This window comes from Panthera onca, chromosome B3 (assembly GCF_046562875.1).
Source record: "Panthera onca isolate mPanOnc1 chromosome B3, mPanOnc1 haplotype 2, whole genome shotgun sequence".
Classification (NCBI taxonomy): domain Eukaryota; kingdom Metazoa; phylum Chordata; class Mammalia; order Carnivora; family Felidae; genus Panthera; species Panthera onca.
Genome location: NC_138344.1, coordinates 9,915,793 through 9,929,551, shown reverse-complemented (window position 1 = coordinate 9,929,551; position 13,759 = coordinate 9,915,793). Strand labels below are relative to the sequence as shown.

The 13,759-nt window shown below is 43.8% G+C and overlaps 1 protein-coding gene across 10 annotated transcripts in view; it reads left to right on the top strand.

Annotated features, from left to right (window-relative positions):
* The first annotated feature begins 1,790 nt into the window (after positions 1–1,790).
* AKAP13 (A-kinase anchoring protein 13) overlaps positions 1,791–13,759 on the top strand; it is a 337,030-nt gene continuing 325,061 nt past the window's right edge. For all 10 annotated transcript variants that reach the window (XM_078448989.2, XM_078448991.2, XM_078448988.2 and 7 more), the window contains exon 1: positions 1,791–2,007. The gene's annotated coding sequence lies outside the window, so the exon portion shown is untranslated. The remainder of the gene's footprint in view (positions 2,008–13,759) is intronic.

Genomic DNA, 13,759 nt, shown 5'->3' with positions numbered 1-13,759 from the left:
AAGAAAGTGCCAGCCTTGTAGATAACTGCTTAGGACTTCCCAAAGAAGATGCAAAACTCAGCTGTCTGGAAAATTTAGAGAAGACCCTTCTCAAAGCAGGGTCCCAGACCAGTAGCATCAGTATCACCTGGGAGTTTGTTAGATAAACAGAATCCCAGATCCCACCCCAGACGTACTGAGAATCCACAGTTAACAAAACTACCCAGGTGATTTGTAGCACAGTAAACTTTAAAAAAAGTGCTGCTCCCCTCCTGGCCCCTGGATGTAGCATGCAGCCCACCAGAAAGGTGTAAATCCTGCTGAGGCAGGGAACAGGAAATGATATTGTCAGCAGTCACTAGAAAGATGACATGGTAACATTTATTTGCTGCTGCCTTTGTAACAGACTTAGCCAGGCTGTAGGAGAAGACCATGGGATTATCACATATTATGGTCTAAGTGATTTTCTAGGTTAGGTCCCTTGCTTTACAGGAGACAGAGGCTCTTGAGGGGTGACCTGCTCCTGGTGGACTCCTCTGTGGCAGAGTCAGGGCTGGGATCTAGGAGACTCCTCTCTGTGTGCCACCTTTCAAATATTGACAAGGAGAGATTAGAGTGAGTATTGAGGATGGTGGGCAGCACAATGAGGTCGTTGGGAAATAATATCACATGAAGCACTGGGAATGTTTGGCCTAGATTTTTCATTCTGTGAAGGTAAACTAGGAAAATATATGCGAGAACCAGGTCCACTTACAGGGAAGCAAATTTCAGCTCAAGTCTAGGAGCACTTCTAAGACACAAAGCCACTCAACAATGGAACATGCAGTAAGTATATGCAATACCTCTCTCTCAGGTCCTGGGTCATGAGCTTGCCTCGCTCAGGGTTCCCAAAAAGAGAATCATACACTTTAATCCTAGTAACCATTGTTCTTACTTAAATTGCTATCAATTTGGACGTTCTTGACCTGCATAAAAAGTGTTTTCATTTTTTACTTAATATTTTTCTTTAATTGGATTCATTTTCTATAACTTTGTGTTTAATCTGAGAAATAACATCAGTGAAATAATGGTCTGATATAATAGGCATTTTCCCTCCTAATACACAGTGTAATGCACACTGAAACACAGGCGCACCCACACACACAACTATCAAAATGAAGTTTCTTCGAACCAGTGGGCCGCATATTGTTTCTCAAAAGCCACCAGCTAATTTCTGAAGTCCTTTGCAACTGGAGGATTGTAAGATTTTGTGGTGATCGCTTAGCCAAAAGTTCATGGGATGCACTGTCACAGTCCTGATGCCGCCAGGAAGCCATCCATGCATCCAGTCATCCATCCAATAAAACACTTGCTGACTACCTAACAATGACTCTCGGAGGCACTGACACACAGAAGAGTAAACTCACTCTCTGGTTGCAAGTGGGAGGAAATAGAATAGTAAATCATTTCAGTATGTGTGTAGTAACTGCTACAGCTCAGGTAAGTACTGGCACACACAGGCAGGGCGGTTTCCGGAGATAGGGCGGAGAGGAGAGGGTGGGAGGGCATTTCCCAGAGCAGCCTCTGCCAGCCAGCCGGCTTGGATCACTTTGCCGCCGCGCAGCAGCGGCGGTCAACCTCCGCCTCCCTTAGCAACCTGAACGCACCGCCTAGGTGTCTTCCTATTGGCCTCCCGGAGCTTGATGGGCAGCTCTGAAGGGCAATCCCTGCTCACGGCCCCTCTCTCCGCGTTTACTTACGGGAGGGCTCGTAGGAGTTACCGCCCTCCCTAGGTGCCCCGCCCATGCCTGAGCAGCTTGTGGCGCATGCGCGAGCGGGCTGGGGCTGTGTGCAGGGCCAACGCGGAGCCGGAGCAGCCGCGGTGAAGCTCCTGGGCTCCGCTGAGACCGTCGTGCCCGCTCGTCGCCTCGAAGTAGCAGCTTCAAGCCGTCGCCGCTACTGGGTGAGCGGCCGCCTATTGTCCTTCTCGGCGGCGAAGGTGCGGAGCTGCTCTGGCTGGGCCCGCGGGGGAGCCCCGGGCGCCGCACGGTGAGAGCGCAACTTAGTTGGCGGAGTTGGGGGAAGTTTTGTGATTTGGGGAGGGGTCGCGGGCGCGGTGCGCGGGGCCCCTCCCGCTGTGGCCGCTCCTGGGGGCGGGGGCCGGGAGGGGGGCGGGGCCGCGGGGGGAGGAGGGGGCGGGCGGGGATGAATGGGCGTTGGGGAGCGCCCCCGCCTCCGCGGCCCCCTCCTCCCCCTCGCATCGCCCCTTGGTTCATTGTCTGCTCCGGGGCCGCGGCGCGCTTCCCGGCTTCCGCAGCCCGGCTTCGGGGCCGCCCCACTCCCGGGGCCGGGGGCGCGGCCGCGGGGCACAGACACGGGGGTCCCCTCGGGCGAGGCCCGCACCCCCGGCCCCGGGAGCCACGGCTCCTCGGAGGGTCCCTCCTGTCCCCGGGGTGCGCGAACAAGTGCTGCGGACGCGAGGGAGCCGCTCTCCCCGGGCCGACACGGACGGTAAACACTCCGGGCCGCGCCCGCCTTCGGGGGCGCCTCCTGCGCTCGCTCCGGGGCGGAGCGGGTCGGGGCCGCGCCGCCGGAGGGGACCTGCACGGGGACAGGGCAGCGGGCTCAGCTCTCCACCTAGTTCAAGTGCAGCCATACTTCGAGCCGTAACAAAACATTTGTTTTTGACTTACTGACACTTTTTTTTTTTCCAAAGTTAACCAATATGAGAAGAGTTTTTTTTTTTTTTTTTTTAAATGGGAAAAACTCAAATTTTTTTCGCCAGAAGGAAGGATAGACAGGTTTTTTGGCCTTTTTTGTTTGTTTGTTTGTTTGTTTGGAAATACGTAGTTTTCCAACAGAATGATTTCATCACATTTACGTTTTTAAATGTTACTGTGGACTGAGGAATTCACAATCAAAGTTAGATTGAGCAATATTTTTGTGTTCCTTCTCAGCTTTTATACTCCTGGGTGAAGTTATTTTGGGAGTTTATTGCCTCAGGCATACACATCTAAAGGAAAAAGCAGTGCCTTTTTTTCTTAATTCCAGTCTCCCCACTTCCCCGCCCCTTTATTTTCAGAAGAAGCATCTTATTCTATTTTTCTAAACCTTTGGATTGCTCAGATCAGGACAAATGCTGCCTTTTTTGAAAGGTGACTTTTTTGCAAGTTTGCAAAGAAGTAATGATCAGCTGAGATAAATCACTATTCTAGTTCTTGTATTCCTTGGTCTCTTGGGTGATTTGCGGGCTGCATTAAATACAATCCTTGTCAGGTTTTGGGTTCAATCCTACAGAATTCGGTTCATTTGGCTTATGATGTGAGAATAATTTGGCTTACGATGTTTAAGTCCCCTAGGTGGACCAGCTGAAATGCCTGTCCAGTTGGGGTAGTGGAGCACCGACCAGGATGCGTTAATACCAGTTGTTACATCCCATTGCCATCTGCCAAATTAAAAAGCAAAATTTGAGAAATACTGTGTGTGCCAGTTTGCTTTGATTGATTTCTCATGCTGAGTGAGTAATGTGGGGAAGTTAGGGTTCCTGGTTTTTTCTGGTTCGGTTGGCCTTGTTTTGTCTTGAAAAACCAACTTTCTTCACCTGATGAAGCTAACAAAAAATGTGTCTGTGGCATCAGCGTTGTGCATTTAAACGACAACAACAAGGTCACTTTTAGGAGTCACAATCCTTGCTCTTAGAGCAATCGCCTGCGTAGGGCGATTGTTCGGATGGAGGTTGACGGAGGTTGGAAGGGATTGTCAGGGAAGGGCATCGTGTAAACAAAAGGACTTCCAACGAAATGGGACAGCTAGGCCAGTTGCTTTTTCCTTCTCTGAGCTGTGATACCACATCCTACACACTTTTTGTTTTAGGATTTCTCACACTTCATTTATTTGCCTAATTACAGTTACCAGTGTATCTGTAGTACAAATGGACTCCTAATCTGTTAACTCCTTGAGGGCTGTGATGGGCCTTATTTCTTCCTTAGTTTTGTACCCTCTTTGCCAAGAAGGAGCCTTAACACAGCACAGGTGTTCAGTGTGCGTTTGGATTCGGGCGAAGTGCTTGGTACTGAGTTAGCGATAGTGCACGTAAGAACCACTAACTCTGGGACCTTATCCAGAACGACTGTTCCCTTGCAGACCTGTGATGAAATTTAGTTAACTTTAAAAAGGATTTCTAACGTCTCTTTTTATCTGCTAATTACATCTTGAGAAGAAGTGAAGTTTAAATAGTGCACCCTGGATTTTCAAAAAGTGGTTCTCATATAGAAATTTTCTCCCTTTTTTGGTGAAATGATTAAGGCTACCGGACAAAGCATTTCACATCTCTGCCTCTTCTTCTATTGTGAAATGGGGAGGTCGCACAGTTTTGAAAGAACACGCAATTTTTGGAGCTAGTTACAACTGAGATTCAGATCCCCACACTTCCACAGACTAGTTGTGAGCCTTGAGCAGGTCACTTGATCCCACCGAGCTTCTGGGTCCTACCGTGTAAGGTACCATACTTGGCAGTGTTCTTTGTAAAACCTGAAACTATGAGGTACTTAATAGTGTACCAGACATTAAGTAGGTGCCTATTACCTGGTAGGTGTAATAATAATTTTGATACCTTTTTATGACTTGAAGCAGTTTTAGAAGCTGATGCTTCTGAGGTTAGCGGTTTAGCTGTTTTTTTCATAAAGGAGAATTGAGTGTTCTTTAGTTAAATGCAATTTTTTTCATTTAAGGGGCTAGTTGACCTGAATGGCAGTAGAAACTTATCTTCTCATTCACCGTACAGGTCTTGGAGTGGGATTTGCAGAATGGCTTGGGAGTGTAGGACCTTATGCGTTTCCAGTGTTTAGGAAATGGTGAGAGATGAATTATCTTCAACACTTGTAATAGGATATCTGAGTTTTTCAGTCCGTTCCACCTTTTCTATCTTATTTTACCTTAGTCTTGAAACATGATAGAGAGAGAGAGGGATTATGACTATTTCTCAAATTTGTGTAAGACAGAACTGGAGTGGGCAGTGTTAATACAATTCAGAGACGTGAGCAAATTGCTTACTTCCCCTTCAAGATAACACCTTTGAAGGTGCCACCAATTGCGGAAGGAAGCAGTGATTCAAATCAGTTTTACTGGCTCGGTGTACAATACTCACAGCACCAAATAGAATAGATCTGTTTTAGAACTATTAATCTGTAATGGCATTCCTTTTTTTTTTAATTAAAAAATTTTATTTTGGGGGTGCCTGGGTGGCTCAGTTGGGTAAGCGCCCGACTTTGGTTCAGGTCATGATCTTGTGGTTTGTGGGTTGGAGCCCCTTGTTGGGCTCTGTGCTGACAGCTCAGAGCCTGGAGCCTGCTTCAGATTCTGTGTTCAGATTCTCCTTCTCTCTCTACCCCTCCCCTGCTTGCACGCGCGCTCTCTCTCTCTCTCTCTCTCTGTCTCTCTCGCTCTCTCAAAAATAAACATTAAAAAATTTAATAAAAAATTCTTTTGAGAGAGAGAGTGTGCAGGGTTGGAGGGACAGGTGCAGAAAGAATGAGAGAGAGACAGAGACAGAGAGAGACAGAGAAACTCAAGCAGGCACCACACTCAGTGCAGAGCCTGACACGGGGCTCAATGCCATGACCCCAGGATGACCTGAGCCGAAATCAAGAATCGGATGCTCAACCAACTGAGCCGCCCAGGTGCCTCTGTGATAGACATTTGTGTATATTGAAGCTCATCTTGCCATTAGTTGTTTTTTTTTTTTTTTTTTAATGGTAAAATGTTCAGCCATGGAGGGTTTATAGTAAACCTTTAAAAGTTTTATCTGATCAGACTCTCAGATTGAGGAAAAAACATCCCTGACAAAGCGAGATGAATAAACTTGAAGTTTCTGATAATCTTTTCTTTCCAAGTTAATATTTAAGTGCACTTGAATAGACTTGGTTATTACCGGTGGCCACAGGCATCCATTTGGAAGCAGGCTCCTGAGTCACTGTCAGCCTGTCTTACCACTGTAAATGGGGAGAGAGGAGGAAGCTGTTAGTGGAAGGGAGTTGGTTTCATTTGGACATCCTCACATCTATGGTCTTGAAATCCACCCATGGGTTGATTGGGACGTAATAAATAGAAGATGAAGAGATAACCCATTTTGTCAGGCCTTTTGGGACAGTGGACTACTGTGAGATGATTGTTTGCACATTTATGTGGAGTGATGGGATACTTTCCTTTTTTTACCCCGCAGAACTGTGTCCAGAGCCTGGGAAAGGTGGATATCAACGTGTTTCTGTGATGTGGTTATTGGGGTGGGGAAAAGGAGAAAGTGTGAGGAATCTACCAATTTACCATTTATGTCACCCCGTAGGCTCTTTTGGAAACATGCTTTTGAATTTTCACTTCTAGTGACATCATAAGCCCGTGTTCTGCCGTAGCTTCTACCAATCCCAAATGGTGAGTTAGTTATTCCTGAAGGGTTAGGTGTGTCACACTGTATGTAATTGATTTATCTTTTAGACAACTAAAGATGCCAAGTTAGGGGGAAAGCACATAGGAGTTAGGTAAAGAATTTTGCAGAACCCAAGATGATTCTCAGATGGTGATCTCTAAAAAATCACATGATATGAAGCTGCCTATGTGACTGCACATTCAGACTTTGCCATTATTGGCTGTATGTCCTTGAACAAACCACTTCATCTGTCTCAGACATAAGATTCTTACTTGTAAAATAAACACACATTTAATATAAATCATCTTCTATCTACTACATGCTATTGTTGTGTGAAACCTTGAGATAAAATGCTATACAAATGCTATATCATTTGGTAACTTTATTGGTTGCTTAGTGGTTTGGATAAAATTTAAATCCTAGTTGAAAAGGGGGAAACATCCAACTATATTGGTTTTTCTTTATAAAAGATAGTTAAAATAGAACATATTTATTGTTGTTCTCCTTGCTTGGGAAAATTGATACATTTTACTTTCAGCTCTTCTCAGTTTTCCTTTTATAACATGTTTGTCATGGAGTAAATTTCTAAAGAAATTTCAGTTCAAGATGCGTGCTGTTGGACCCAAGTTACTGTGAAATCACAGAAACTGACATTGGATGCCAGTTCCTGAAGTCAGGTTAAACCACAATAAACAGTGAACAAAGAATGTCAGAATATTTCAAGAGTACAAAAGAAGGCTAGTGTGGTTGTCTGATCTTTACTGACTCATTTTCTTCAATTTTTTTTTTTAATTGGTTTACTCAGATCAGAGGAGTGTGTCTCTTATGTGCCAAATGTTATACTGTGTGTCTTACCTACGTTTATTTTATTTTATTTTATTTATTTATTTTTTTTAAGAGAGAGAGGGAGAGCAGGGGAGGGGCAGAGAGAGGAGAGAGAGAGAATCCCAAGCTGGCTCTGCACTCTCAGCGCAGAGCCTGACATGGGGTTTAACTCATGAACTGTGAAATCATGACCTGAGCTGAAATCAAGAGTCAGATGCTTAACTGACCGAGCCACCCAGGCACCTGATACCTACATTTCTTACTTAATTTTGAAAATCAGCCTATGAGTCAGGCATTATTAAGCTGTTTTACTACGAGGAAACAGCCCCCAAAGTGATTTGACAGTGATCACATATCTATTAAACTAAAATTTGAACTCAAGATTATTCTGGCTCGAAGGCTGTGCTTTTCACATTATTGATGCTATTAGCTGGAAAGACTAATTTTTAAAACAAATCAAGTTTATTGAATTACTATTTGTATGATAAAATGTACCCATTTTAAGTTTATAGAGTTTGATGAGTTTTGTCAAATGTATCCATACAGATAACAATTCAATCAAAATATGGAGCATTTCCATCATTCCAGAAAGTTCCCTCATGCCGGTCTCTGGCCACTTCTTCCCCTCAACCCTTACCCATTGCCTACCTCACCACAGGCAACCGCTACTCTGCTTTACGTCATTGTAGTTTTGTCTGTATTAGGAGTTCTCCAACTGTAGCCCTCAGGCCAAATCTGGCCTACTGCCTGTTTTTTAAATAAAGTTTTATTGGGACATGACAGTACTCATTTGCTTGTGGCTAATCTGGTGCTGCCGTGACAGAATAGTTACTAGAGACCATGAGGCCCACAAAGCCACACATTCACTCTCTGGCCTCTTATAGAAAATGTTTGTGGATCTGGATCTTTGTGCTCAGCATAACCAAATGCAATGGTCACATATAAAAAAATTAACAAGTCTAGTAATATTATTCAGTGCATCTTCAACTTTTCCTGTTTGTCCTGCAAATATCTTTTTACAGTTGGTTTAAAATTTTTTTAACCAGGGTAAAATCAAGGTTTACTCAGTACATTGTTACTTCTTTAGTCTCTATTTTCTCATTCTTTATTTGATGTATAATTTACATTCAGTAAAATTCAGTAGCATTCTGGGAGTTTTGACAGTTGTATACATTTGCATAACCACTATTTCGGTCAAGATATGTATGGAATGGTTTCTTTATCCCCCAAATTCTTCTGAGCCCTTTTGTAGTCAACCCATTTTCCACTCCCAGACCCTGGACACTATTGATCTGTTTTCTGTCTCCATGGTTTTTTGCCTTTTTAAGAATGTCATGCAAACGGAAACATACAGAATGTAGCCTTTTTTTTTTTTCCCCCCATTTGCCTAGTGACTAATGATGTTAAGCATCCTTTCATGTGATTATTTGCCATTCTTTGGTAATGTATTCAGTTATTTTGCCGATTAAAAACATTGAATTATTTGCTTTATTATTGACTTTTGAGAGTTGTATATACATTTTAGAATCAGATACATGATTATGGTTTATAAATACTTTCTTCTTGTCTGTGGCTTTTTGTTTCCTAATAATAATTGTCTTTAGAACAGCAGTTCTTTTGGTAATGTTCCAGTTGTTTTTTCTTTAATGGATTGTGCTTTTGGTGTAGTATCTGAAAAATCTTTGCTTAACCTAAACAAAAAGACTTCCCCTGAATTTTCTCCTATAAGTTTTATAGTTTAAAATTTTACATTTAGGTTTATGATTTACTTAGAGTTAATTTTTCTGAATGGTGCAAGGCATGGATTGAGATTTATATTTGTGTTTTTTAAATTTTTTAAAATGTTTATTTATTTTTTAAGACAGAGAGACACAGAGTATGAACGGGGGAGGCACAGAGAAAGAGGGAGACACAGAATCTGAAGCAGGCTTCAGGCTCTGAGCTGTCAGCACAGAGCCTGACGTGGGGCTAGAACCCATGAACTGTGAGCTCATGACCTGAGCCAAAGTCAGACGCTGAACCAACTGAGCCACCCAGACGCCCCTGAGATTTATTTTTTTGTTTTTAGATAAGCAGTAGTTCCAATGTGTTTGTTGTTGTTGTTGTTGTTGTTGTTTGAAAAGACTGTTTTTCTCCATTGAATTACTTTTGTTGAAAGTCAGTTGATCGTATACCTTGGGTCTACTTCTGGATTCTGGATTCTTTTCCATTGATGTGAGTCTTCCATTTGTCCTTTACACACTGTTGATTACTGTAGCTTTATAGTAAATCTTGAAATCAGGTAATGTTGCTTCTCTAATTGTGCTATTTTTCAGAAATAGTTGAGTATATATTTGAGTATTCTAGTTGCTTTACCTTTCCAGGTACATTTTAGAATCAGCTTGTTGATATCTATAATCCTGGTGGGATTTTTGGTTGGCATTGCATTGAATCTGTAGTTTGGGAAAGAATTGACATATTAATGATATTGAGTCATGAACATGGTATAGTTATTTAGACCTGTTTTTTTGGCACACCTGGGTGGCTCAGTCAGTCAAGCATCCAACTTTGACTCAGGTCATGATCTTGTGGTTTGTAAGTTTGAGCCCTGCATAAGGCTCTGTACTGACAATGTGGAGTCTGCTTGGGATTCTCTCTCTCCCCCTTTCTCTGCCCCTGTCCTGCTCTCTGTCTCAAAATAAATAAATATACTTAAAATTTTTTTTCTTAAAAATTTTTTTTGATATTTTAATTAGTGTTTTATAATTTTCAGTACTTGCATCTTGCCTGTATTTTGTAAAATACACACACACACACACACACACACACACACACACAGAGCATGCTTTTTGGTGCTGTTGTAAATGATGCTTCTAAAATTTCAATTTCCAGTTGTTCATTGCTAGTATAAATAGGATTGAATTTTATATGCCAGCCTTGGATCTTAACAGCATTGCTAAACTCAGTTTTAGTTAAAAAAATTTTTTTTAATGTGTATTTATTTTTGAGAGAGAGAGAGAGTGCGCAGGAGAGGGGTGGAGAGAGAGGGAAACACAGATTCCAAAGCAGGCTCCAGGCTCTGAGCTGTCAGCAGTTGGACGCTCAATTGATTGAACCACCCGGGTGCCCCAACTCAGTTTTAGTTTTAGAATCCTTTTTGTAGATCTTTGGGCCCTTTTTTTTTTTTTAAATTTTTTTAAATTTATTTTTGAGAGACGAGTGGGGGAGGGGCAGAGAGAGAGGGAGACACAGAATCCGAAGCAGGCTCCAGGCTCTGAGCTGTCAGCACAGAGTCCGACCTGGGGCATGAACCCATGAACTGCGCGATCATGACCCGAGCAGAAGTCAGATGCTTAACGGACTGAGCCACCCAGGTGCCCCTGGACTTTTTTTTGCATAGACAATAGTGCCATTGGCAAGTACAGGCAGTCTCATTTCTTCCTTTGCAGTCTGTATGCCTTTTGTTTCTTTTTCTTACTTTATTGAATTGGCTAGGACCCCCAGGATGGTGCTGAATGGGAATTTTGAAAGTGGACATCCTGTCCTCATGTTAAGGGGGGAAAACATTCTGTGTTTCACCATAAATGTGATGTTACAGGCATACTAAGAGATTGTGGGTTTGATTCCAGACCCCTGCAATAATGTGAGTATCACAATAAAGTGAGCCAAATTAATTTTTTGGTTTCCTATTACGTGTAAAAGCTATGTTTATATTGTAGTCTATTAAGTATGCAGAAGCATTCTGTTTTAAAAAAGGCACATACTTTAAAAATACTTGTTTGTAAACGATACATTAACTGTAAAGTGTGATAAAACTGGGCATGCTTGTATTTAGAGTTTGCTTTTTGTACATGGCCTTTATCAAGTTGAAGTTTTCCGTTTCTAGTTGGTGGGGAGTTCTTATCATGAAAGCATATTGAATGTTGCCGAGGCTTTTTCTGCATCTTTTGTGACGATCATATATTTTTTCTTCTTTACTCTGTTGATATCTGATTTTGGCACTTTGAAACAGCCTTGCATTCTTGTGATAATCCTGGGTTGGTCATGATTTTTGAGAGACGTAGCTTATGTTTTAGTATCAGACTCTAGGAGGCCTCCCTGTGATGATTTTTGGAGTTTTCAGATTCCTCAGCCTCCCCAAACTCTTAGGTCTTGTCCCTTTGACAAGATTGCCACGCTCTGCTCAGGATCCTCCTCATCGCACTCTGCACTCCAGAGTGCCTCCAGGCTGAGAAAGCTGGAGTGGTGGTGGCCCGTCCCTTCTCTTCCCCTCAGTTAGGGATGGCAGTCCCTCGTGCCTGTTGTCCAGGGTCTCAAAGACGTCACCTTACGTATTTTGTCTTTCCCTAGTTGTTGGAGGGGGCGTTGGCAGGATAAGTCTGGATGCAGTTACTCGATCTCTCTTTGAAGAGTATACTTTATTGGTGGTGCTGAAAGTCTTGTTACAGGATTCTTCAAATCTTGGGGTGGGGGGGGGCGTATAAATATCAAAGAAACTTTTGTTCGGTGCCTGCCGTCTGTAGCTGAGCCCTTATCCGGTGGGGAATACATATGAGTAGATCTCTTCCAGGTGAGGAGTACATACATAGCACATACATAGGATAAATCAAAGATGTGAAATGCTCTAGTGATGAACAGACAGAGAAAAACCACTGTGGTCCGGTATCTTCGTACAGAAAGGCCTTCTTTTACATTTTTGGTCCCTAGCGTATATGTGTAATTCAGTCTTATGGCACAAGATGTAGTGAGTCAGTGGACGACTACTGGTTCTTTCAGATGCATTTGACAACTTATTTGCTGTGTGGCTTTAGGTAACTCCGTTTTCTCGTTTGTAAAATGGGCACGTGACATTCCTTGGGGCGTTGTTTGCTGATTGAATTCCCTCAGCACGCAAGGGGGCCTTCTGTATTGTCAGGCACTGTTGCAGGTGATGGGGACGCAGTGACAAGTAACAGGTGGTTGCTGCCATCAAGGGGCTGATATTCTAGTGAGGGGAGAAGAAGGTAAACAAGTGAACAGTTTTGGTGATGTCTCGTGGTGATAAGTTTAGGAAGAATATGAAGAGTATTAGCAGAAATTGGGGCGGTCAAACAAGACCTTCCGGAGGCGAGGAGATTGGAGCAGAGACCCGAAGGAAGTGAAGGGAGCAAGCCAGCTGCAGATCCCTGGACGTTCTGGGCAGGAGGGACACGAAAGGCCAAGAGCTTGAGGTGGGAGCATGAACGGGAAGGTTGGTGTGGCCGGGATGGCCGAGGAAGGAGAACTATAGGAGGTCACGCGTAGGGAGGCAGAGGCCAGGTCACATAGGCCTTTAAGTATGACAGGGAGCCGCCGAAGGGCTGGAGCAAGGAGCCACGAGAGCTGATTTCAGGTTTACGGGATCCCTGGGGAGGTGGCGGGCCGGAGTGCGAACAGGGCGGCCGGGAGTCTGGTAGTTGGCTCTGGGGGAGGAGGATGGTAGCTGAGGTCCAGCTCGTAGCAGCGCAGGTGTCGACAGGAGGTCGGAGTCGGTGTGCGTTTGAAGGTAGGACTGATAGGGTTATTTATGGATTGGAAAAAGGCTTTGAAGGGAAGAAAGCAGTCCAGGACGATCGCCGGGTGTTTTCCTTGAACAACCGGGTGAATGGTGGAATGGTTTCCTCAGCGGGGAAGGTGTGCGTGAGTTTATTGGGAGGAAGACGTCGTCGTTTCTCTTTTTGGACATGTTAAGCTTGAGCTCCATGAGATTTTTTGTTTTAATTTTTTAATGTTTATTTATTTTTGAGAGAGAGAGTGTGAGCGGGGGTGGGACAGAGAGAGGGAGACACAGAATCCGCAGCAGGCTCTAGGCTCTGCACTGTCAGCACAGAGCCCGGTGCGGGGCTTGAACCCATGAACTGTGAGATCATGACCCGAGCTGAAGTCGGACGCTTAACCCACTGAAACACCCAGGGGCCCGAGCTCAGTGAGATTTTAAGTGAAGACACCACTAAGTAATTGGCTGTGCAGATCTGTGGTTCGGGAATGAGGTCTGGACTGGGTATAAGATCTAGAGAACTATAGATAAAGAAGAGGGGTTATTGCGAGAATTAGGAATCTCTAGACTCCTGGCACCTGGCAGCTCACCTGGCAGGGTAGCTAGTAATGGTAGTGATCGTTGTAAACAACAACAGCTACTAGTTCTGAGGGGCTGGATGCGCGTGAAGGAGGAAGGTGGTGACCTAAATAACGCCTTGCCTTTTAAATCAGAGTCGGTTAGGACTGTACACATGCTGAAAGCTGCTCTCCTCTGAGCATGAGAAAACTAGTCGTGAGATCTGTTGTACATTTCCAATCTGAGCATATCTATGATTTGTAATGTGATGTGGGGGTGTCATTTGCATGTATTTCACATACACCTAGTACACAGGAGAGTCTGGAAAGAGGCTATCGCAGATTGTTTAGTTGTGTTTGAGGAGTGAGATGGTAGGGTAGTTTTCATCTTCTAAATGTTCTGCGATGTATGTATTTTCGTTAGTCTTATTTATTTTTCTTAAGTAAATACTACTTCCAACATGGGGCCTGAACTCACGATCCTGAGATCAACAGGCGCATGGT